The sequence below is a fragment of the Rhineura floridana genome, chromosome 3 (genome assembly GCF_030035675.1).
Source record: "Rhineura floridana isolate rRhiFlo1 chromosome 3, rRhiFlo1.hap2, whole genome shotgun sequence".
NCBI classification, from domain to species: Eukaryota; Metazoa; Chordata; class Lepidosauria; order Squamata; family Rhineuridae; genus Rhineura; species Rhineura floridana.
In genome coordinates, this window is record NC_084482.1 from 133275048 (window position 1) to 133297546 (window position 22499).

Here is a 22499-nt window from a genome sequence, read left to right on the forward strand (position 1 = left end):
ACAATTACAGAGCTGATGCTAAACAAATGCACTGCCTGTTTCTTGTTTTGTTTTTTAATAGGGATGTGTATCAACTTTTTTATAAAGCACACTTTGTTTACAATCTTTCTTTATAACGGTTATACTTTTTTTAACAACCCAAAATGCATTCTGTATAAAGAAATGGCAAGTTATGTAGCTATCAAGGGTTTACATGTAGTTTTCTTATTTTCTTTCGTATAGTTGCAGAGACGTGTAAAACCTGCCATTGTTAACAAAACAAGAACAGACTTAAGAAAGTACTGAAATCTACAGTATAGTACCACTACCCTTCACAAAAAATATAGATTTGTTTTCATGTAAACTCTTACAGTCTAATCCTTTTGTCATATGAATATTATAAAAACTATCCATGTGGGTACTAAAGTTGTAAAACACATCTTGCCATTCTAACACCTTGTTGGTCATCATGGTCACTAAGGTTTCCATTGATTGTCCCAAGTCATCTGCCATATGGAAGAGGCTGCCTACATTATGGCCTCTTGTACTTGGGAAAGAATTGTTGAGTTGTTCCATGATCTCTTCTAACCCTGTTTTTGTGCCCTGGGGAAGACTGAACAGATCATCCTTATTCATGGATTCTGAAGTCTGACTGCCAACTACATGGAGAAGCATTGGCTGATTACTATCTGACCTCTGTAATGAGGTAGAAGACTGAATTGTACCATTCACCTTGACATCCACCTGAGGCTGTTCCAGCAGCTGCCTCAACTTGTGCAGCTATGATTCTATGTTTGTTGTGATCCTCCAGTGTTTGCATCCTGGTTTCTAGACAGCCTTTCTGCTGACAAAGTAGGTTGGCTTCTACAATGAGTTCAGCATCTTATGAACTCTGAGGGAAAATGGACATCATCTCAGGTGGGGATGGCAGTGGAGATTGTGATCATGTTGCTGGTTCAACTACTGATATTCTGCCTGAAGGTTTCTGTTTTCTTCCTCCAAGTCTGCTAGGATTCTCTCCAGTTCACCTCTTTCTTCACTCTCAAAAATAAATTAAAATCTGTGCAGGGCTTCAAGATTGACTGAGTGGGGATTATTGGTTCAGACTTTGTGGCAGTAGTGCTGGATTAACCATTGCTCATTGTCTATGCTCTCATTAGGAGAAATGCTATCATTCAGGTATGTCCCACTGGTGTTCTCCATTTCTGCTAGCCTGATAGCATAATGTTCAATATGTAAGTGGGTATTGTCATGTGAAAGCTGAGTGGACGAAGCAGGGGCAGAATCTACTGGCCAGAAGTTGATCAGAGTAACAGGAATTTCCATGGTGTCTCCCTCCAACACTGTTTGTACAGGCAGGTAGCACATTCTTGGGTGTTTTGCAAAGTATCTTTTTGTTTGGAATTTGGTTTTCAATACCATGGCAAAGTCACGGACATCTTCTCCTGAAGTAGTCGGTGCACAATATTCTACCATTGGGTAGTGCATCTTATGACCTTTGGGAACTCACCCAGAAAAGCAGCAGCTTTGGCAGATATCATAGTTAAAGTGCTTTAAACTTCTGTACCTGAATCCAATTATTGGACACTCCTTACAGATGGAGAGCCTCGTGTATGCCAGTTTCAGCAGCAGCCACCCTATGTTAAACTGGCAGCCATGCCATGGCCAGTGTTCAGGTCTCATACAATCCAGAAAAAGGGCTGCCTCAATTTCAGGCTTGTTATTGGCAAACTGAAAACAGCTCCTTACACTGGGTTCAATATTACTGCCACCAAAAGAAGCAACTTCACCCAGCTGTCTTGGAATCTGGATAGAGTCATGCAGTGTTGGAATGTATGAGGTTCAACTCCAACTTGTGAGTTGAGGTTGCATGGGGCTAAAAAGGGTAGCTAGAGAGGAGACCTCTTGATTGCTAGGCTATACCTGTCCTTTGAACTCCTGCTGTCTCTTCCTTCCTGCTAGACTGATATGCAGAGGATGTTGATCCCAGTTCCTTCCCTCCTTCCAGTCTTCTTCTTTCTCGAGAGGGGAGCAGACATCTTTCCTTTGTCCCTCCCTCTCCTCCAGCATGAGGGCGAGCACTGGGCGCAGTGCTCGTTGTTCCAACATAGCTAGTTAGCTAGATATAGGACTCTTTCCTATCAAACATGTACTTCCAGAATAAAGTAGTTCTTTCTTATTTTAAAGCTTAAAGTCTCTGTCTGACTAATTTGCAGGGAAGGTAAAATCTTAGCAAAGATTCAAACACACACACACAAGCTCACTCAATACTCTCCGTTCCGCAGTGCAACTCTGCAGGGTCCTACAGGACATTGAGCCCAGAGTCCTATATGCAGGAGGAGGCCCAGATGGCACTGATCACAGAATCCAGTGGGATTGGCTACCTGCTTGAACAGATTTCTGTATTTGTCTTCCAAATGTGCTTTACACAAGGAAATTACCCAAGATTTAAAAGACAGGACCCAGGTCCTTCCTGTTCAACTCACATACATGTCATAAACATTCAAAGCTGGTTGAGGCACATGTTTACGCAGAGAGGGACATTGACTAGGTTATTATGCTCTTGTTCTAGTCGATCATAAATGTTAGTTAAGCAGTTAATGATCTGAAGTATATGGCTGGTCATTCTGTTTGAGGCTGTGCTAGTCCAAGGCATCATATGCAGCAGACAGACCCACGGGATCCAAACAGAGAGCTTTCTGTAGTCTTTAGAGCTTCATGGCAGTTCTGTATGCGGAAAACCTAACATTGTTCAGGTCAGCTAAGGACTGCTAGAACTCAGTCATTTTAGGATAATCCCAGCAAGTGGTTTGCATCTCATGGCCTTTGAGTTGTTCCCTCAGAGATTACGAGGCAAACTTAGAAAATCACTCTAACGTGGCCACTGAGTCAGTGGCCTAGTTGAGGAGACACTCTGGGCTTGCCTTTTGATCTCTGTAGTATTAGCACTTTAGATTTCCTTCTACCCTCATGTGGGGAGGGGGGGAATCAAACTGGATAAATGTAGAAGGCAACAAGAGAGAAAAATAAGACAGAACAGCCTTCCAATTAATTCACTAGAATCGGATCAGCAACAACTGGACCCCATCCCTAGACACTCCCTCAATTGATGGTGACCTCCCCTTCTGCCCATTGGTGGTATTCCTACCAGCAGAACCCAGCAGAAAGCCCTGAAATGGGGCATTCTGAGGATGGGGAGAGGGTGGGGCTGAGGTGGCCCGAAGTCCTGCTCCCTCCTTCCACTGCAGCCACTATGAACGGCTGGGCTACAGATGTGGTGGTGGCTCCACCACTTTCGTTAAAGTGGTAACTTTAAAAGTCATCATTTGGTGCTGGTGGTTCCAAAGCCCTCCTGGTGGTGGGTGAGTTAGGATTGCATTTTAAGTTTCTGCTTGGTGCTTTTCAATTGAATATTTATGTCACACATTTCACGAGGGCAGTCCACTTGAACAGATTTTGTAATATCGCTAATATCAACAGACAATTCCAGTAACTGGCCTCAGAGAGATGGAAAGTGTTAACTTTGCAGCACCAGAAGAAGAGGCTTAGTCATAACACTCAGGGTTTTTTTTAAAAAAGGTATGCAATTCTTGTTTAAAGTATAATTCTAGCTCAGCTTCAAAGTGACCTGCTGAGGTAACAGTTCATCTAGTTCCTAGCAGAGAATAGTTTCCAAAAGCCTCATAATTAGGCCTCAAAACATTAAAGAAATTGCTTCATTTCCCTAGGTGCCAGTGTGACTGGAATATGTCTTTCTTCTGCTCCTTTGTTTGAACACTAAAAAGATGACAGGTTTATTAATTAAAACAGCGCTGTATGTAAGATTTTGAAGTGGAGCCAGAAATTCAGTCTTTGATATTACCTTTCTCAGTTTGGTATATTTAAGACATTGACAAATAAATCTTTTTCACTGATAAGATATCCTGTCCAGAGGTTTCTGGAAGGACTCCCCCCCCCAATTTTGCTCACATAAGATTGCCCTAATGTTGGAAGATTGTTGGGGGATCATCTTGACTGACACAGTTTTAAAGTGGAGCTTATATTTTAGGAAAGTGATTGTTCAAATAATATGTTTCAAGTTCCTCAAATTAAGCTCCCTCCCAAAATTAGCTTTTATTTATCTTCTACTTTTTCTACCTTGCCTTCCTTTTTTTTTGTAAAATTAAAAATTATTACAATTAAATGAAGTCTTAATGTCAACGTCTTGGGACCCAGGTATCTATGGATCATTTCCTCCCAAACCCTACTTTCTCAATAACCAAAACTCTACTTTCCTCATCAAAGATCTGCTTCAAAGTCCCTCAGCCGTCTGGGTGAGGCAAGTGGTGACTTGTGTGAGAGAATGTATGGTTATGGCACCCCTTAAGGACCACCTGAGCCCTTATATTGCCACCCAGGATCCTACTCTGCCTCCATTTTCTGTCTTCTGCTCCAGGTATATGAAGGGGAAGAGCTGCCTGAAGCTGGGTGTGAGAGTGTGTGTTTGGAAGGACTCTGGGTGCTGCTGCAGCTGTTGCCACTTTCCTACTCTGCCTCCATTTTTTGTCTTCTGCTCCAGGCATATGAAGGGGAAGAGCTGCCTGAGGCAACGCCTTGGCACGCACCTCAGCGTCACGCTAAGTGCGATGCGAAGTGCGCACTTAGCGTCGCACTTGGAGTCATCTTGGGGTTGTCTTGGAGAAAGAAGAGAATGGAAGAAATGCTTATAGTGCTGTTGGTCACAGAAGATGGGGTTAGGTGGGAAGAAGCAGAATGGGACATTGGATAATATCTTTAGATATTTTTATAACTGTTATGTTTGTTTTATTTATTTTGTTATGCTATGTACATTGTTGAGATTTATTGTTTAGTTATGTTTATTTAAAATGTGATGTATTTTTCCTTTTAATTGTACTGAATATAAATTGTATATTATATATTGTATTTGTTTTTATGTTGCATTTTGGATACTCTGTTCATAGGGTTTTCATGGTAAGAGATATTCAGAGGTGGTTTACCATTGCCTTCCTCTGAGTTTGGATGCATCTTAGTCTGGTGTCTCAGCTTTGACTATTCTGCCTTGGGTGACCCTGCTAGGAGTTTAGCCTCTTGGTCTAGACTCCTGACAGCATTGCTCTCAACTTCTTCAACGGTCTCAAACCCCCTCACCATGTTAAGATGTGCATCCTAAAGGGGGCCAACTCCCCTCAGTCCAGCATTAATAAGAGTTGGACTGTGCCCTTATATACAATCTTGTGCTTTTCCTTGTGAGAGGAAGGAAAGATTTCTGCTTCTGTAGTAATACTGAAAGGTACAATTAACTGCTATATGTCATTATTTAGAGTGGCATACATAATGGTATATTATTTTGTGTGTGTCACAATATTATAAAAATCTGAAACACAATATACTTTTTCTCATCTGAAACACAGTATGAATTTTATCAATGGAGCCTAGAATTCTGTGTTCATATAGGAATCATTTATCATTTGAACTATGCTAAAGGCAGGAATTGACTGAATAACCTCCAACACAAAATGTATTGCTAAACCATCTGGGCAAGGTGCAATGATCCTGAGCAATGTGTAATACTCATGTATTTTCCCCTCTCCTCCTCCCATGTAGCCAGGAAGAAGACTTTGGCAGAGGTTGGTTTCACTTTTGAAGAATGGCTGCTTGTCCTGTTGTAGAAACAAAGAATTGAGAGTTCTAACAAACTCTGGTAAGTTTCAGAACAAACCATCTCCAAATCAAAGCTAGCTTGCTTAACTAACCTAAGTCTGTTATATGCTAGGATTCTTGGTTTGCACAATACAACACTTTTTTGCCGACAATGCCTCTGAAGTGATGGAATGTCCCATGTGTCATTTCCAAGGCACTGGGAGGGATGCTAATTTGGAGCGCCACCGCTATAAGTGATGGAAGGCCAATTTGTTATAGTGAGGAATGTAACAAGGCAACCATTTCCATCCTGTCCTGTGTTCATGGCAATCAGCACTGTTTCCGTTCCATGACCTTTGCAATGGCCAAAACAAGTGTAATTAATTATGTAATTATGTAATAATTTCATGTTAATTTCATGTTTGTGGACTAAAAAATATAGCAAATACTTGCATGATTTCCGTTCCTGACCTCAGACAGTCATGCAATTTCTGCTCCCATTTCTTTTTCTAACAGAATTCTAATGACAGCACGTACATACAAGCCAGTCCGCCACTTGTTAAGATAAGCCTCCTCCAGTGGGTGAAAAATTAAGAATTTCTCTTGCCTGATGAAAAAAATTTTCCTTCTCGATTTCTCGTGGGATTTTTCCTATGCTTTTTAAAAACACAAAACGAGTTGAAAATTTTGATTCAGTGCTACCTTGGACATACTATGACAGTGCTGATGGGGAAACCCTTGCCTGTCTTCTGAAAACTGCCATGGGGAAGTCTTCAGCCCATCAAGGGACTAATAATACTGGACATGTTTAGCCTTCTTAAGACTTGGGTTTTCTAAGTATGTCTTTGCATCCCCTTGTTTAACACCAACACAGTCCTGAGGCTGTCATGGGGCACTGCACTTTCCTTGAATGCTTCTTCCATGATTCTTCTCTACTAGGGTCCGCAGAGTACTAATATAAGCATGCCTTTGAATCATTGCTTAATGGATTGTTTTCAGAATGCAGTAGAAGATGAAATGCAATCTAACCTCATCCACTTAACCCTCCTTTTCCCCAATCCCCCAAGGCTATTGAAATGGCTGCCATCAGCACTTTCTGTGACCTGTAGAGGTGAATTCCTCACCCTTAAAAGGGAAGGAGCAAACCTGAAGTGCTGTGAACCGCTGTCACAGAACAATATCCATCCACTTAATTTTCAGGTTCAGAGACACATTGTAAAGTATCTAAGTTTCTAAGACATATTAGCCACAATGCAACACAGAGTTGGGCTTTCAAGACTCATTGAGTTTAGTGGAAAATCAATGCATGTTACTGTACACTGGATGGTGGCCATAATCGGTGGGGAGGGGCAGATGACACTGGTGCAGGAAGTAAAATACAGCTCCTATGTTCTTAGTGCAAAAAGTTCATTTAGGTCAGGAAACAGTGGTGGAGACAAAAAGGATTGCTTGGAAGTGGGCCTGTAGCTCAGTGCTTTGCATGTAGAAGATTCCAGGATCAGAAAGTCCAGTTAAACGGGTGAGGAAATGAGGTGAGGAAGATCTCTATCTGAAATCCTGGAGAGCTTCTGCTAGTCGAAGAATACTAGGTTAGATGGGTAAATAGCCTGGCGTGGTATAAAGCAGCTTCCTAAGTTCCTACACTAAACAAATGTAACTGAGATACAACAATGGCTAGCTTAGATGAACATTATGCCTGGGGAGTCTGGGTGTCGTCTGAACAGGAGGCATAGCTTGGAGAGGGTCCCAAAAGCCAGACAGAGATGCCTGGTAGGGATGGGATGCATTGGCTGGTGCTGGTTCAAAATAATAATAATAATAATAAAAATTTATTTTAAGGCCGCCTATCTGGCCGAATGAACGGCCACTCTAGGCGGCGTACATAATTAAAAATACAACATATAATACAGTTTTAACATATAAAGCAATTATAATCCAGCAACCTACATCTAGGAGACTTGTATGCCCACTGAAACAACCAAGTTTTCAATCCTTGGCGGAAACCTACCAGGGAGGGGGCATGGCGAAGGTCGTATGGCAGAGAGTTCCAGCATTCTGTCAACCTAACAGGTAAACAATAAATGAAAAGAAATATTGATAATATTATAATTCTTAATATTGATACTTTAAAGGTGTTTTAAAAAGAAAAATAGCTATGCAAAATTGCTAAAAAAGCATCTGCTCTGCCATGATAGAGAATAAGCGAATTAATGGGAAATTTGGTATCAAATCTAAATTGGGTGGAATTCTAGCACATCCCTAAGCCCTAGAGGACAAGATTTAGCCCTTGTGTCTGAAGTACCCCCCTGCACAGACCATTTGAGGTTCTACTACAATTCTTGAAACCATTTTAAAAGTTTGTTTTGTTATTGCAAAGACCACATTCACACCATACATTTATTCCACTATTATTCCACTTTAAGCAGTCATGGCTTCCTCCAAAGAATCCTGGGAGGAGTAGTTTGTGAAGGGTGCTGAGAGTCGTTAGGAGGCCCCTATTCTATTATTCTACTCAACCATCAAAGTAAAGCCGAAAATGAGAAATGCAGAATTGATTACTGTATGCTTTCCCCTCTTGTTCCAGTTGTGGCTCTGTACAACTGCATACTTCATCTCTCCTTTGACAACGCACTTAAGCCCTTGTTTTGAATAATTTTAGATTACCACCTGGCATGACTAGGACTTGGGAGACCAGGGTTCAAATCTCTTCTCAGGCATGAAGCTCACTGGGTGACCCTAGGCCAGTCACTGTCTGTCAGCATAACCTTCATCACAGGGTTGTTGTGAGGATAAAATGGGGATGGGGAGAACAATGTATGCCACCCTGAACTCCTTGGAAGAAAGATGGGATATGAATGTAATCACCACCACCACCATCATCATTGCTTTGGGGGTGGGAGATCTGCATGTTTGAATGCTCACAAATAAACAAGAATCCTTCTCCCAGGTGTGACAGTATGTCATTTCTACATGTAAGACATTTCTAATGCAGCCAAGCATTTGGACATGTGACCCTTGAACCAGAAGCAATATGGTCCCAGGAAATCTGTACCACATACTTTTTCTGAGAATTTGAACTGGTTCTTAGAATGCTGACAACAATAATTTAAAGCAATTAGATGGCTGCAGTGAGGGCAGGAATTCAAAATCCTTTCATTCCACTGTATGCAAATGCACCCACTATTTGCCTTCCTTAGCTTTTCCCCACTTCCACTCATTTTTCTTGATCCAGCCCTTCCAACGTGATCCATTGTCCCATCTCCCTTTGCCTCATCCTCTACACATGGAGGTAGGATTGGAGACCATTCTGGTGGCTCCCTTTTCTTAATTGCACAGGGATCAGAGACCAGTGTGTGCATGCCTGGGAAGTGGGAGCAAGCCAGCAACTAGGAAAGGGAGTGCACGAATCAGTAATAAGTAATAACAGCAAATCCTGGAAAGTCTTGGAAAGAAGGTCATATAGCTCTGGGAATAGAGTTAGAGGCCCTGCACCAAATACTGGAATAGGATATGAAATACTGGAACATGAAGTGGCATAAGATAGATGATCCAAAAAAGACTAGAGAAGATGACTGGAATCTTATAATTATTTGTCTTTGTTAGTTTCATTTTGTTTTGAACCATACACCATCATATTTGGTGGCAGAAGCAGCTCACCAGGTGGGGAGCAGCTGCTACACTAGCTTCCTGGCAGGTGGATCTCTGTTGCCTAACAGGAAGAAGAGAGGGAGAGGAAGGTCAGAGTCAATCTGGCACTCCTGCCAGTGCATTTGCACTACAGTGCCCCCCCCATTGTCTTGACCCTCTTCCTCCCAGTAAGCCACAGCAACCCACATGCCAGGAAGCCAGCATAGCCTGCCTGATGTGGGATGTGGTGGCAGGAGTGTTGGATTGGCTTTGCTGCAGTGTACCGTGCCACACCCAACTCTTCATGCCATTATTTTAGTGGAAATTGCTTACAAAAAAAAGAATGTATTGGGGAAAAGAGCACTAAAATGTTGATGAATGTTTGTGAGGGCTTTTTTTTTAAAGAAAATCACAACTGATGTGGAAATGTGAATTGAACTTAAGACTGGAAAAATGAGAAACTGAGAAAATCAGAGCTGACAGATCCATAGGACTTGACCGATCAATGGTAGAGCATGTGCCTTCCATGCAGAAGGACCCAGGTTCAATCCCAGGCATCTCAAAGTAGGTCTGGGAGAGACTCCTGCCTAAAATCCCAAAGAAGCCGCTGCAGGCAGTGGGCATATTGAAACGGAGCGGGATAATCCACGGTTTCCATATTCGGTTTGTCATCTGATAGTCCTCACTTTGCCTTTTAGTTCGCTCTTTCCCAATTAAAAAAAATGCTTTTTTGCACCCGCATATGCAGCGGTAAGATCCCTACATTCTTTTCGCTTTTTCCAAGCTCCGCCTCTAAAACCTCCCCCTATCAACCAATTGGCCAGCAAAAAAATTACGTATGCTCCTCTCCCCCTTTGCAATGAAGCACAATATGGCTGTAAAGGAGTTCTCGCCTCAGAAGGAAAGGCTGCTGGTCGGTTTCACGCCTGCCTTGTTTGTATTTGCAATATTATGCTTAAATGAATGTATGCTTTTCTGCCTTTATTGATATTTAAGGAGATACACACGCTGGCAATTGCACTTATTTCTCCAAAAAAGCAAGAAACGTGTCACACACACCCTCCTAACCGACCAGCAAACCTTTTCTTGTTTGTATTTGCGATATTACACTTAAACGAATGTATGCTTTTCTGCCTTTATTGATATTTAAGGAGATACACACGCTGGCAATTGCACTTATTTCTCCAAAAAAGCAAGAAACCTGTCACCACCCCCTTCTTCCTTTCCTTCCCACGGAGAATGAAATTGACAGAGCTTTCTGAAGCAGGCTTGAAACCAACGAGCAGCCCTTTTCTTGTTTGTATTTGCGATATTACAGTTAAACGAATGTATGCTTTTCTGATTTGAAGCAAAACCCCCAGCAAGTAGAATAAAATTGACAAAGCTTTCCGGAGGCAGGCTGAAACCGACCACCCCCCCGTTCTCACTTGCTGTGCATTGCAGATCTCACCCAAAGTGGCTGCCCAGTTTGCAGGCTGGCAAAAAATAAAATGCATGTGCGCAGTAGTTGCAGACCCCCCACCAACACCCCACCATTGCGATGATTGGTTCAATTTTCCTGGGCTTATTCTTGCACATGCACAAAAGTGCAGATACGTGATTGGCTGGAATGAGGAGAAGGGGCAAGGGGAAACGCCCAAGAACCGCCCATCAGCTGTAAAGTCCGCAGTATTGCATCCTAACTCCTGAAGGCACAGCGGATGATTCCCGATTTTAAACAGCAAATTGCATTTTTGCCGGTATTGCAAGGAGCGGATTTAACCAGCGAAAATGTGTAACACCGTGAGACGTCATTTGGATGACCGAAAAATAATGAACACACATAGCGGGCGTGTCACACATTTTACAGTCGTCTGGATGAGCCCAGTGTACACAATACTAAGCTAGATGGATCAATGCTCTGACTTTGTATAAGTCAGCTTCCTATGTTCCTATCTATCCCTAGTCCTGAAATAGTAATACTGTGGGGGGGGTTATTCTACTACCACCACCCCATGGACCGCTCACCATTTTTATTTACCTTACAGATTCATTTCTCTCTCTCATCACCAGTTCTTGTCTTCCCTAGTCTACTTTAACCCATACAGCCAATCCCCATTCTTTTTCATGGGTTTAGAATCAGATTCTTAGGAGAGGCCTTCAGCTTCCACGCAAGGAGCCCATTCCTAATGCCTCTGTTCTCTGTTCTCCCACTTCAGGCAGGTGAACAAAGGCACAGAATTTAAAATGAACATCTCTTGTCCAATTTGCAGCCACCTACCTAGCTATCCTGCCTCCACCATGCTGCTGTGCAGGCAAACCATGCAGTGCCCAATGCTAGTCTGAAGGCAGGCAGGGAGCAAACCCTGTGAACACTTTTTGTGCTCCAGAGACCAGTTCAGACCCACAAACCTCCAAGCAAAATCTTTATATCATGCCAGCTGAGCACAGGATATGTTGATTATTAGTTGTTGTTGGGGGGGCTTCCCTTTTCCAAAATGGTTGGTGTTGGAATGCTGAGCACACACTTCTTGAGAAAGGAGCTGCTGGTGATCAAAAGACACAGGCCATGTGCAAATATAAAAAAACCTGCAGAATGTAGTTAGTCAGTGCTCTGATCACTTAAATGTATCACCTGCAAAAAAGAGAACACAATTCAATTTGATTAACACAAGGGACCTTGTGCTACAGTCTCATGCAAAACAGGTGTGCTGAGAAAGAGCAAATAAAAGACTCGATGTTTTGTGACAATTTTAGGATAAGCCACTGTACTAAAATAGTTGTCTACAGCAATTCACACAATCACAGCTGCTAGGAGAAATGGAAATGGACTGCCTTCAAGTTGATCCCGACTTATGGCAACCCTATCCCACCTTTCATCATAAAATGATCTCTGGATGGGTCACAACATGGTATACAAAACACAGAAAATCAGTCAATAAAATTGCAATTCAGTAAAACCAATCCTGTTTCTGTCCCACATATGCCTATATCTGCCTAGTTATACCCATACTATTGACTACAAAAGCCTACCAGAAGAGGGTTTTCCACTGGTGCCAAAGATCAAAGACCAGCCTAATTGATCAGTGCCATTACCACGAAAGGCCTACTACAAGTCCTAAGCCTCCCTGATAAATCTCAGGTCATAGGCAAGATAGCACAGGGAAAGGCACTTCTTAAGATAGCTGGACCCCAAGTTGTTTAGGACTTTACACATTAATACTTTATATATTAATAGTTAAAGTGTTGGACTACGACCTGGGAGACCAGGGTTCGAATCTCCACCTAGCCATGAAGCTCACTGGGTGACCTTGGGCCAGTCACTGCCTCTCAGCCTCATGAAAACCGTATTTGTGGGGTCGCCGTAAGTCGGAATTGACTGGAAGGCAATATATATGTATATATGAACTGGGCTTGTAGTAAATGCAGATCTGGCATCACATGGTGCAAAGTAGGTAAGCACTCAGCATCCTTGCAGCTGCATTTTGCACTGGCTCCAAACAGTCTTCAAGGGTAGCCCCCTGTACAGTGCACTACAAAAAGTTCAAGCCAGCACTTTAAATTAAGCCCAGAAACAGACTGGGAGCCAGTGCAGCAGACAAAGCCCAGATGTAATACAGTCAAACCACCCGGACCCAATTAATAATCTTACAGCCCTATTTTGGACCAACTGCAATTTCCAGGCCATTTTTAAAGATAGCTACATGTATAACACACTGCAATATTCTAAACTGCTGTTTTTCAACCCTGGGTACCCAGATGTAACAACTTCCATCAGCCCAAGCCATTTTAGCCAATGGCCAAGGATGATGGGAGCTATAATCCAATGACATCTGGGCACCCAAGGTTGAAGAACAGTGTTCTAAATGGCAGTTTACCAGGACATGGATAATTATTACCAGACTATCTCCATCCAAGTCCATTTGCAGCTATCGTATCAGCTGAATATCAGAATCCTGGTCTTACCTGGGATACCCTTTTGTGGCCTTGCAGGGAGATGTGTGTATGGTGCCGCCACCAAGGATGACAGAGATCACAAATTTGCATAAGTTTTACATGGGGGGATTGGCATACATTTTCATAGGATTTTTAGCATTTGTTTTACACAGATTTACATGTTTTACATACATATTAATTTGGAAAAAAATCCTGTCATTTAAATAAAATACAATGGGTTCTATACAACGAAGGCTTATTCCAAGTAGACCCATTGAAATGCATGAACCTGAGTTAGTCATCTCTATTAGCTTTAATGGGTCTACTCTGAGTAGGACTAGCATTGAATACTATCCTATACACCTCTCCATAGTGGGGGAGATTTTGACCAGATGATCTGTATACCTGCTCAGTCTGCTGTTGAGGTGCTAATTGCTGATGAGCAACTTCAAGGCTCCTGATCTCCCTTATTATCAGCCTTTATCCTTAAATCGGAGTTGGACTGAATAGCCTTCAAATAGAGACCTTAGAATCATAGAATAGTAGAGTTGGAAGGGGCCTACAAGGCCATCAAGTCCAACCCCCTGCTCAATGCAGGAATCCAAATCAAAGCATTCCTGACAGATGGCTGTCCAGCTGCCTCTTGAATGCCTCCAGTGTCGGAGAGCCCACTACCTCTCTAGGTAATTGCTTCCATTTGTCGTATGGCTCTAACAGTTAGGAAGTTTTTCCTGATGTTCAGTTGAAATCTGGCTTTCTGCAACTTGAGCCTATTATTCCGTGTCCTGCACTCGGGGATGATCAAGAAGAGATCCCAGCCCTCCTCTGTGTGACAACCTTTCATGTACTTGAAGAGTGCTATCATATCTCCCCTCAGTCTTCTCTTCTCCAGCTAAACATGCCCACTTCCTTCAGTCTCTCCTCATAGGGCTTTGTTTCCAGTCCCCAGATAATCCTTGTTGCCCTCCTCTGAACCTGTTTGTCTGCATCCTTCTTGAAGTGCGGAGACCAGAACTGGGCGCAGTATTCAAGATGAGGCCTAACTAGTGTGGAATAGAGGGGAATTAATACTTCATGTGATTTGGAAACTATACTTCTGTTAATGAAGCCTAATATAGCATTTGCCTTTTTTGCAGCCACATCACACTGTTGGCTCATATTCAGCTTGTGATCAACAGCAATTCCAAGATCCTTCTCACATGTCATATTGCTGAGCCAAGTATCCCCCATCTTATAACTCAGCATTTGGTTTCTTTTTCCTTTTTTTTTCAATTAATTTTTATTCAAATTTTCAAAACCAAAACAATACAAAAAGAAAAAAAAACAAATCAATAACTAATACAATAAAAAAAGAAAAAAATATAAAAATATTGACTTCCGATTTGTCATAGTTCAGCTATAAATCTATAATATATAACAAACCTATCTCTTAATAGATTATAAAATCACCTTCCTCCAGCGGTTATCTTAATTGGTTTCAAATCTCATTAACATCATATCATTTTAATCTTCCACAAAAAGTCAAAGAGAAGTTTCCAATCCTTGAAATATATGTCAATCAATTCTTTTTTTTCTAAATAAACATGTCAATTAATCCAACTCATCAAGTCTACTAAGTCCAGTAATTTCAAATTGCTCTTCTGCCTTTATCCGTATTAGGTCCATCTTCCATCTTCCATCTCCACGCATCCAAAAATCTTGCTGTCATAGTCATATAATAAAAGTCTGATAGGAATTTCCTCCATCACAGATATTTTCTTGCCATCAAATCCGAACGTATCACTGAAGTATTGCTGCAAAGCCGCATCTCTGTTCCTCTTTTCCACATGATACACTAGTACATCTCTTGAAGATTTTTCCATTGACACAAAACAGGGATTAATTCTGTTAACTTTCTCCATTTCAAGTTCCATCGAATCCTTCCAGTCCAGGAATTTTTTTGAACCGATAATATCTTTCTCTCCAATCTCTTCAATTCCTTCAGGGACAGCGCTGAGTTCCAAACTGTAATATTTGTCTCCAGGATCCGTCATGGCCAGGAAATCCAAATCTTTTTTCATGTCCATATTTAATCCAATCTCCAAAGTTTGAACCTTGCCTTTAATTTCTCTTTCATCTTTTTTTGGTTTTCCAGATCTATCTTTATTCTCCTTTCTCATAGAATCCTGAATGTCTTTCAGCTCCTGTCTCATTTCGTGAAATTCAATTTTCCATGCTTGTCTATTATTTCTCAGTTCTTGTTTTATTGACTTAATCTCATTCATTATTTTCTGAAACATCTCTAAAGATAAAGTCCCTTCTTGTACATCCATGATCTTCTTAATTGTCATTCTTAAAGCCAAAGGAACAAAACTCCTTCAATTTTCAATGTCCCAAGCAAAGAGCAGTTTATTTCTTTATCCAGTTACAAAGGAGTTAATCTTTCCAACCAACTGATGTCACACGCTAGACAGCCCTTATCTCTTATATGCCCAGAAGTACAAAAACAGCTTTAGTTCACAGCGTCCAAATAACTAGTAGCAGAGAGAATGAGCAGATTCATCAAAAAAAAAAGTAGATCAGGAAAAATAGTCCCATACATATATTACACAAAAACCTTATAAATCAAAAAGATTCCAATCAGAAATCCCTCATCCATTGTAATCTTTAAAATGCTATTTTCCATATCAGCTTTTTGCAATAAAAGAAAGATAGGCTATTTTTATTTTCTTCCCCCTTAGTTCCGTGAGTAAAGAAGGAAAGTCTTAACTCACCTAGGTTATCTAAATTGCTGTTACTTTGACAAATCTCTTTAGCTGTATAGATAAGAAAAAGATAAGCATAGACAGGAGGCTTGCCTGTTTGTCCGTTGTTCTTTAAAGAAAAAAAAACGGGTCACTTATTCAGCTGAGCTAGCATAGAAATCCTCTCTCCGTCTGGGCAGCTGGAAGCCTTTCTTTCGCAGACAATTCTGACGAATTCCAGACTCCAACTATCACGACAAAGCTATGTGGGAAATCTCACGTTTCTTCCTTATCCGGAAGAAATTATCCCCAGTCAGAAAAGACCCTTCTGACTGAATTAAAAGCTGAAAAAGTTTCATCTAAGACGGGAGCCCGTCTCAGAGCTGCACAGGCGGAGGGATCCTCCTGGGAAAGTCCATTTGGTTTCTTTTTCCTAAGTGTAGAACTTTGCCTTTATCCCTGTTGAATTTCATTTTGTTGTTTCAGTCCAATGCTCCAGCCTATCAAGGTCCCTTTGAATTTTGTTTATGTCTTCCACGGTATTAGCTGTGCCCCCAGTTTTGTATCATCTGCAAATTTTATAAGCGTGCTCTGTACCTCCTCATCCAAGTCGTTATTAAAATGTTGAAGAGCACTGGGCCCAGGACCAAGCCCTGTAGTACCCCACTTGTTACTTCTGCCCAGTTTGAGGAGGAACCATTGATAAGCACTCTTTGAGTACGATTCTGGAGCCAACTGTGGATCCACCTGATAGTTGTTCCATCCAGCCCACAATTAGCTACCTTGCTAATCAGAATATCATGGGGCACTTTGTCAAAAGCTTTGCTGAAGTCGAGATATATTATGTCCACAGCATTCCCATAGTCTACAAGGGAGGTTACCCGATCAAACAACGAGATAAGATTAGTTTGGCAGGATTTGTTCTTCATAAATATCCTGTTTTCAGGCTTTTCCTAGGCATGTGAGAATAGGTTGCTGGACTAGATGGGACTTTGGCATATTCCAGCAAGACTCTTCTTAGGTTCTTATGACTAAGGCAGGAGTCAGCATTGCCCTGAGATGTGTGTGAGAGAGGAGAACCCTGTGCAGGGTTAAAGCCCACAGACCCAAGCAAGGGGCCCTGATTCAACTCCTGAAGAACCACCATGGTGCTGACTTTGCCTTGACTTGCTGTCCTGCCTGTGGAACCAGGAACTCCCAACCTCCCATTGATTGGGTCATCACCTATTCTTGGTAATGGCAATCCATGTGGATCATGACATAAACAAACCAGGAGGTAGGACAGAGGAGCAAGTAAGAAGTCAGGACTGGAGAGCAAGTCAGAACTGGAGGACAAGCCAGGAGGCAGGAACACACCAGAGATCAGGAAGACCTTCTTGCTTAAGCAAGGCTCAGCTGAAAGAGGAAGTCTTTTACACTCCTTCCTGCACAGGAACTTAGCTGGGAGCTGCTTGCAAGGAAGCGTGAGCTGAAGGGTTCTTGGTCAATGGATCATCGTCACTAAGCCAAGCAATTCTCCTCTACCACAAGCAATGCCAGAACACCTGCACAATAATGCACAAAAACTGGCTCTCAGCTCAGAACTTGGCCATGCGTGGCTTTCACGTGGCCTCTCCACAACAGCATCAGTGAAAGTCACAAAAGGTCCTCGAAAAGCTGTAGCTGCCTTTGTAATAAGTTCTCACTGTAACCGGCATCTTAATGGCAAGGTGTTTAGTCAAATGGCAAGGTGTTTTATTGTATATTTTTTATAATATTTGTATTTTATCTTCTGTACACCGCTTAGAGATTTTTATATATATTAAGCGGTATAGAAATTGCTTAAATAAATAAATAAATAATCCATGTTAGCTCCTAGTAATCACTGCATTGTTTTCAAGGTGCTTACAGATTGACTGCTTTATAATCTGCTCCAGAGTTATTCCAGGGTTAGGCTGACTGGTCTGTAGTTCCCCGGTTCCTCCTTCTTGCCCTTTCTGAAGATAGGGACAACATTAGCTCTCCTCCAGTCATCCGGCACTTCACCAGTCCTCCACGATTTCACAAAGATAATAGACAGTGGTTCTGGGAGTTCTTCAGCCATTTCCTTCAATACTCTAGGATGCAGTGTATCAGGCCCTGCCGACTTGAACTCATTCAAAGTGATTAGGTATTCCTTGACCATTTGTCCATGAACCTCAAGCTCCAATCCTGCCCTTTCTACTTCATGTTTCCCGGGAGGGTTATAGACCCTTTTTTGGGAGAAGACTGAGCCAAAGTAGGAATTGAGTACTTCTGCCTTTTCTTTGTCATCTGTTATTTTGCCATCCTCATTAAGTAGCTGTGCCACCATTTCCTTTCTCTGTCTTTTACTATGGACGTACTTGAAAAAAACTTTTTTGTTGCCTTTAGTATCCCTCACTAACCTCAGCTCATTCTCAGCTTTAGCCTTCCTGACACCATCCTTGCAATTTCATGATACCTGCCTGTGCTCTTCCTTTGTGGCCTGGCCTTCTTTCCACTTCTTGTATGTGTCCTTTTTTGTTTTCAGATCATCTCTAAGCTTTTTGTGAAGCCACATTGGCTTCTTCTGCTGTATTTGTTTCTTGCCAACACATGTACTGAGCAACCGAAAAGACAACTGTACACGTGGACATCACCAAATGGTCAATATAGGAATCAAATTGATTATATAATTGGTAGCAGAAGATGGAGGGGTTCCATACTTTCTGCAAAAACAAGACCAGGAGCTGTACAGATCATGAACTGGTCATATTGAAACAGAGCTTGGAAAAGTTACTTTTTTGAACGACAATACCCACCAGCCCAATCCAGTGGCCATGCTGGCTGAAGCTGATGGGAGTTGTAGTTCAAAAAAGTAACTTTTCCAAGCTCTGTACCGAAAATCAGAGCAAAGCTAAAGAACAACAACAAAGCAATCATAAAAATACAATTTAAATAACATCCCAGAAGAATATAAAGATCAAATAAGGAACCAAATTGAGGCTTGAAACTTAGTTGACAGAGACCCAGAAGAACTATGGAGTGAAGTCAGAGACGTTATCATGGAAGAATGCAAAAAGACAATACCTCTAAAACCCTTTAAAATTGAAAATGAAAGGTGCCGGATCAGCAGAATGCCTTAAAGCGGAACACTGTAAAGCGGGGCCCTACTGTAATAGATTTGCACCGTCTGCTCAATGTTAGCTTCCAATCAGTTTTTCCCATTCACAGAAGTAGGTGTTCCTCTGGGAAGGATTAGTCTTGCTGTTTCCTTGTGGGCCCACCCTCTAATTATAATTTCCACTCCCTCTGGTTGTGTCATGGCCCCGTCAGAGGACTCCTCAGATGAGGATGACTCAGGAGTAACAGCAGCAGACCCAGGAGCAGCAGACCCAGAAGGAGACACGGAGGAGCCTCCTGAGAATCCAGCTCCTTCTCCCCCTCAGCTGCAGAGCACCCCAGATACAGCAGAGGCCCTGCAGCCAGACACAGACAGTGAACAGGATACTCCCCCCTCAGCTGCAGAACGTAGACAGCAGAAGGTCAGGCAGAAGAGAGGCAGGCCTGTCTCCTTAAGGCCCAAATGCTGAGGGCTCACACCTGCTGTCAAACCTGCTCCTTATAAGGCACCCCTTGCCTTCAGCTTGTTGCTGACTGCAATGTCAGGCGTGGCTCGTGTATACCTAGTTTCCCTGCAGCATCTCTTGGACTGACCCCTTGGCAATTGATCCCGGACCTCTACTGACCTTGCTTCTGGACTTGTGACTTGGCAAGTAAGCTTCAGGCAGGCCTGGCCCTTATCAGGTTCCCTCCTCGTTGGCCTGGCAGATTTACAACCAGTCTGCTGGCTAAGGACTTCCCTTCCCTGCTAACGACCCAGGAATTTCCAACCCCCACTGCTGACTCAGTGCAGAGCTGACAGGTTGCTAGGTGACCGAGCATTCTCAGTCTGTTCTACTAGATGCAGTAGTTCCTTTAAAAAAATCCAAAGTGCAAATATCTGTGTTTTCCTTGCCTATGGTTGGTAGGACACAGCTGAAATACAAATCTTTGTTTGAGCAGTGTTATGCTTTTGCACACAAGTTGGAGGAAAAAGAAAATAAAGGCAGTTTGCAGCAACATAGAAAAGGCTAGCAGAATGGAGGAGAGCAACTGTAATTTGCTTGTCAGCCCACAGGAGACAAAATGAAAGGGAGGAGATAGTGGTTGTGGAGAGGGGAACAATTGACACAGCCACCTAAAAGCATTGGAGCAAAGCATCTGCAAGCACTAGAGAAACGGAGTGGAGAGTTTTTTCTCTCTACTTTTCGCATTATCAGTGGAATGGGTTACTACGCATTTACAGAGGGAAAACTGCATGATAGCTACTGTTGGCCAGTAACATCATGTGAACCATGCAAATTGAAAGGAGATGTAAGTAGCACCAAACACACACTAAACCACCATGTAGATGAGCCCATTGTTTTGGAAAGTAAAAGTTGATCTATTCACCCTTAAATGCAAATTAAATCTAATTTCACTCCCAACCCTAGTCACATGTTGTGCAGGCCTACACTAGCCAGCATCATCTGTGAAGCAAATTGTCTGATGAAAGGCCTATCAAGCAAGCCTAGTCCTGCTGAAGAGCCTTTTCCCAAGAGGATCAAGGTGGATAGGGTCATTAGTGAAAGCTTATGTGGAGGAGGATATGGAAGTGAGAATTAAAGTGTTAATGGCTCTTAAAAGCTTTCTGCTTCCACAAGGGCATAGCCTCAGACAGATTTTCTTGTTAGCTCTAATGGGAAATCTTTGTAGTCACCCAAAACTGTTAAGGTAACACATTCTTATTAGCAGCGGGGATTAGGGGTGTGCATCTGTTGCTGGGTCAGCTATTAATTAGTTTATGCTTTTCCCACAGTTATTTTCAATAAACATCACATTAGGATACCAATGGTTGCTTTGTGCAGGGCTGCAAATGACAGCCAAAGGATTTGTATATTATCCAGTTAAGCAGAGGCCTGGGACACTATGTCCTTTCTGCTTTGGGGGTGGAGAGTTGCTACCTACTAATCCTTGTTTACGTAGCATCCTGCTCAGTTCTCCAGACTTCCCTAGGCTGTTAAAAGGTATAATTGGGATTTCCTGAATATGAGAGAAAATGTCATTGATGGGTAGTGGAAAGAAAAACTATGCTGTGTGACCAGAGCTGGATTAAGAACTGAATCTAAACCTTGTTCTCTAAAGGTGGTTGACCATGCAGACTTTCTGAGAGTTCTACAGAAAACAAATCCATTTAGATCTGAGGTCATGCAGGCATGTTCTAGAAAAATTGCTTGCAACTATCTTCATTAAAACTATTCTCTACACATCAAAACACACTTTAAAAAATGTTAGGTACTGTTTCATCATGTTGAAGATTCATTGTTGAGCTCTATTCTTTAAAATTAATTAGAGTTTTGCTACTGATTCAGTAGAGGATAGTTTAAACCCTGTTTATATATCACCAAAATATACAATAATGGACAAAGATCCATCTTCAATAAACATCAAATATCTGTTCTGTGCTAAGAGTGACACAGCCCAGTTCTCTGCATCTGAACATGTACTCCAATTCTCCATATTTGCCAGGGACAGGTTTTATTTTCTTGTTATTAGTACCAAGTAAATCAGGTAAATCAGTGTCCTTCTCTTGTCCCCTTGGGAGAAGTTGAAGATACCTTTTAAAAGTATGCACATATACATTCCCTTGAGTTCTTCAGGTTTCGGTCCTCAATCCCAGGTCTCTAAAAATTAAGGGTATGAAAGGAAGGGTGTACCTCAATTTTGCATGGCCATGTGTGCACATGGACAAAAAAATGCAAGTTCTGCTTAACTTCCAAACACACCCATAAAGAGTTTCTGGGTGTGTATAAAGGGCAACCATAAGAATGAATGAATGAATGAATGAATGAATTTATTCAATTTGGTCATAGACCAGCAGTGGCAACCATAAGGGATCCATAAGAAGCACAATCTGATTCATTGTGCAATTAAACAATTGGGTAAAACATGTAACATGTAGAGAAGAGCCTTTTATCATGTATATTGGCGGGGTGTTGGGTCTTAGGCAATGATTCTTCTCATGCAAATAGAGGTTCCTCTTTTCACTGTTGGTGGATGTGTTAACTCAGCATTCCGAGTTGTGCCACTTACTTAGGAGTAAGTCGTGCCGAACTCAGTGGGACTTACTTTTGAGTAGACATGTTGAGATTGTTGATGAGTTCCAAGTGACCAGCTCATATAATACCAATCCTGTTCCAATTACACTGGCTGCCTGTACATTTCCAAGCCCAATTCAAAGTGCTGGTTTTGACCTAGAAAGCTCTTTATGGCTCAGGATCCCAATATCTTCTGGAACACTTTTTGCTATTTACACTTACCTGGACCCTTATCTTCTTCTGAGGCCCTTCTCTGAGGGAGTTTCAGAGGGTGGTGATAAGGGAGACAGCCTTTTCAGTTGTGGCTCCCCATCTCTGGAATGCACGCCCCACTGAGGTCTGCTTCGCACCTTCTTTTTGATGCCTGGTAAAGACTTACCTTTTTTCCAGGTATTTGATAGACAGAGATGATGTTGTCTGTTATTATATGCTGCCAAAGCTTCCTGTGGCTGCATGG

The 22499-nt window shown here is 42.0% G+C and overlaps 1 pseudogene; it reads right to left on the minus strand.

Annotated features, from left to right (window-relative positions):
* Positions 1 to 1080: 1080 nt before the first annotated feature.
* On the minus strand, positions 1081 to 22087 carry LOC133378795 (dystrophin-like; annotated as a pseudogene).
* Positions 22088 to 22499: the final 412 nt, after the last annotated feature.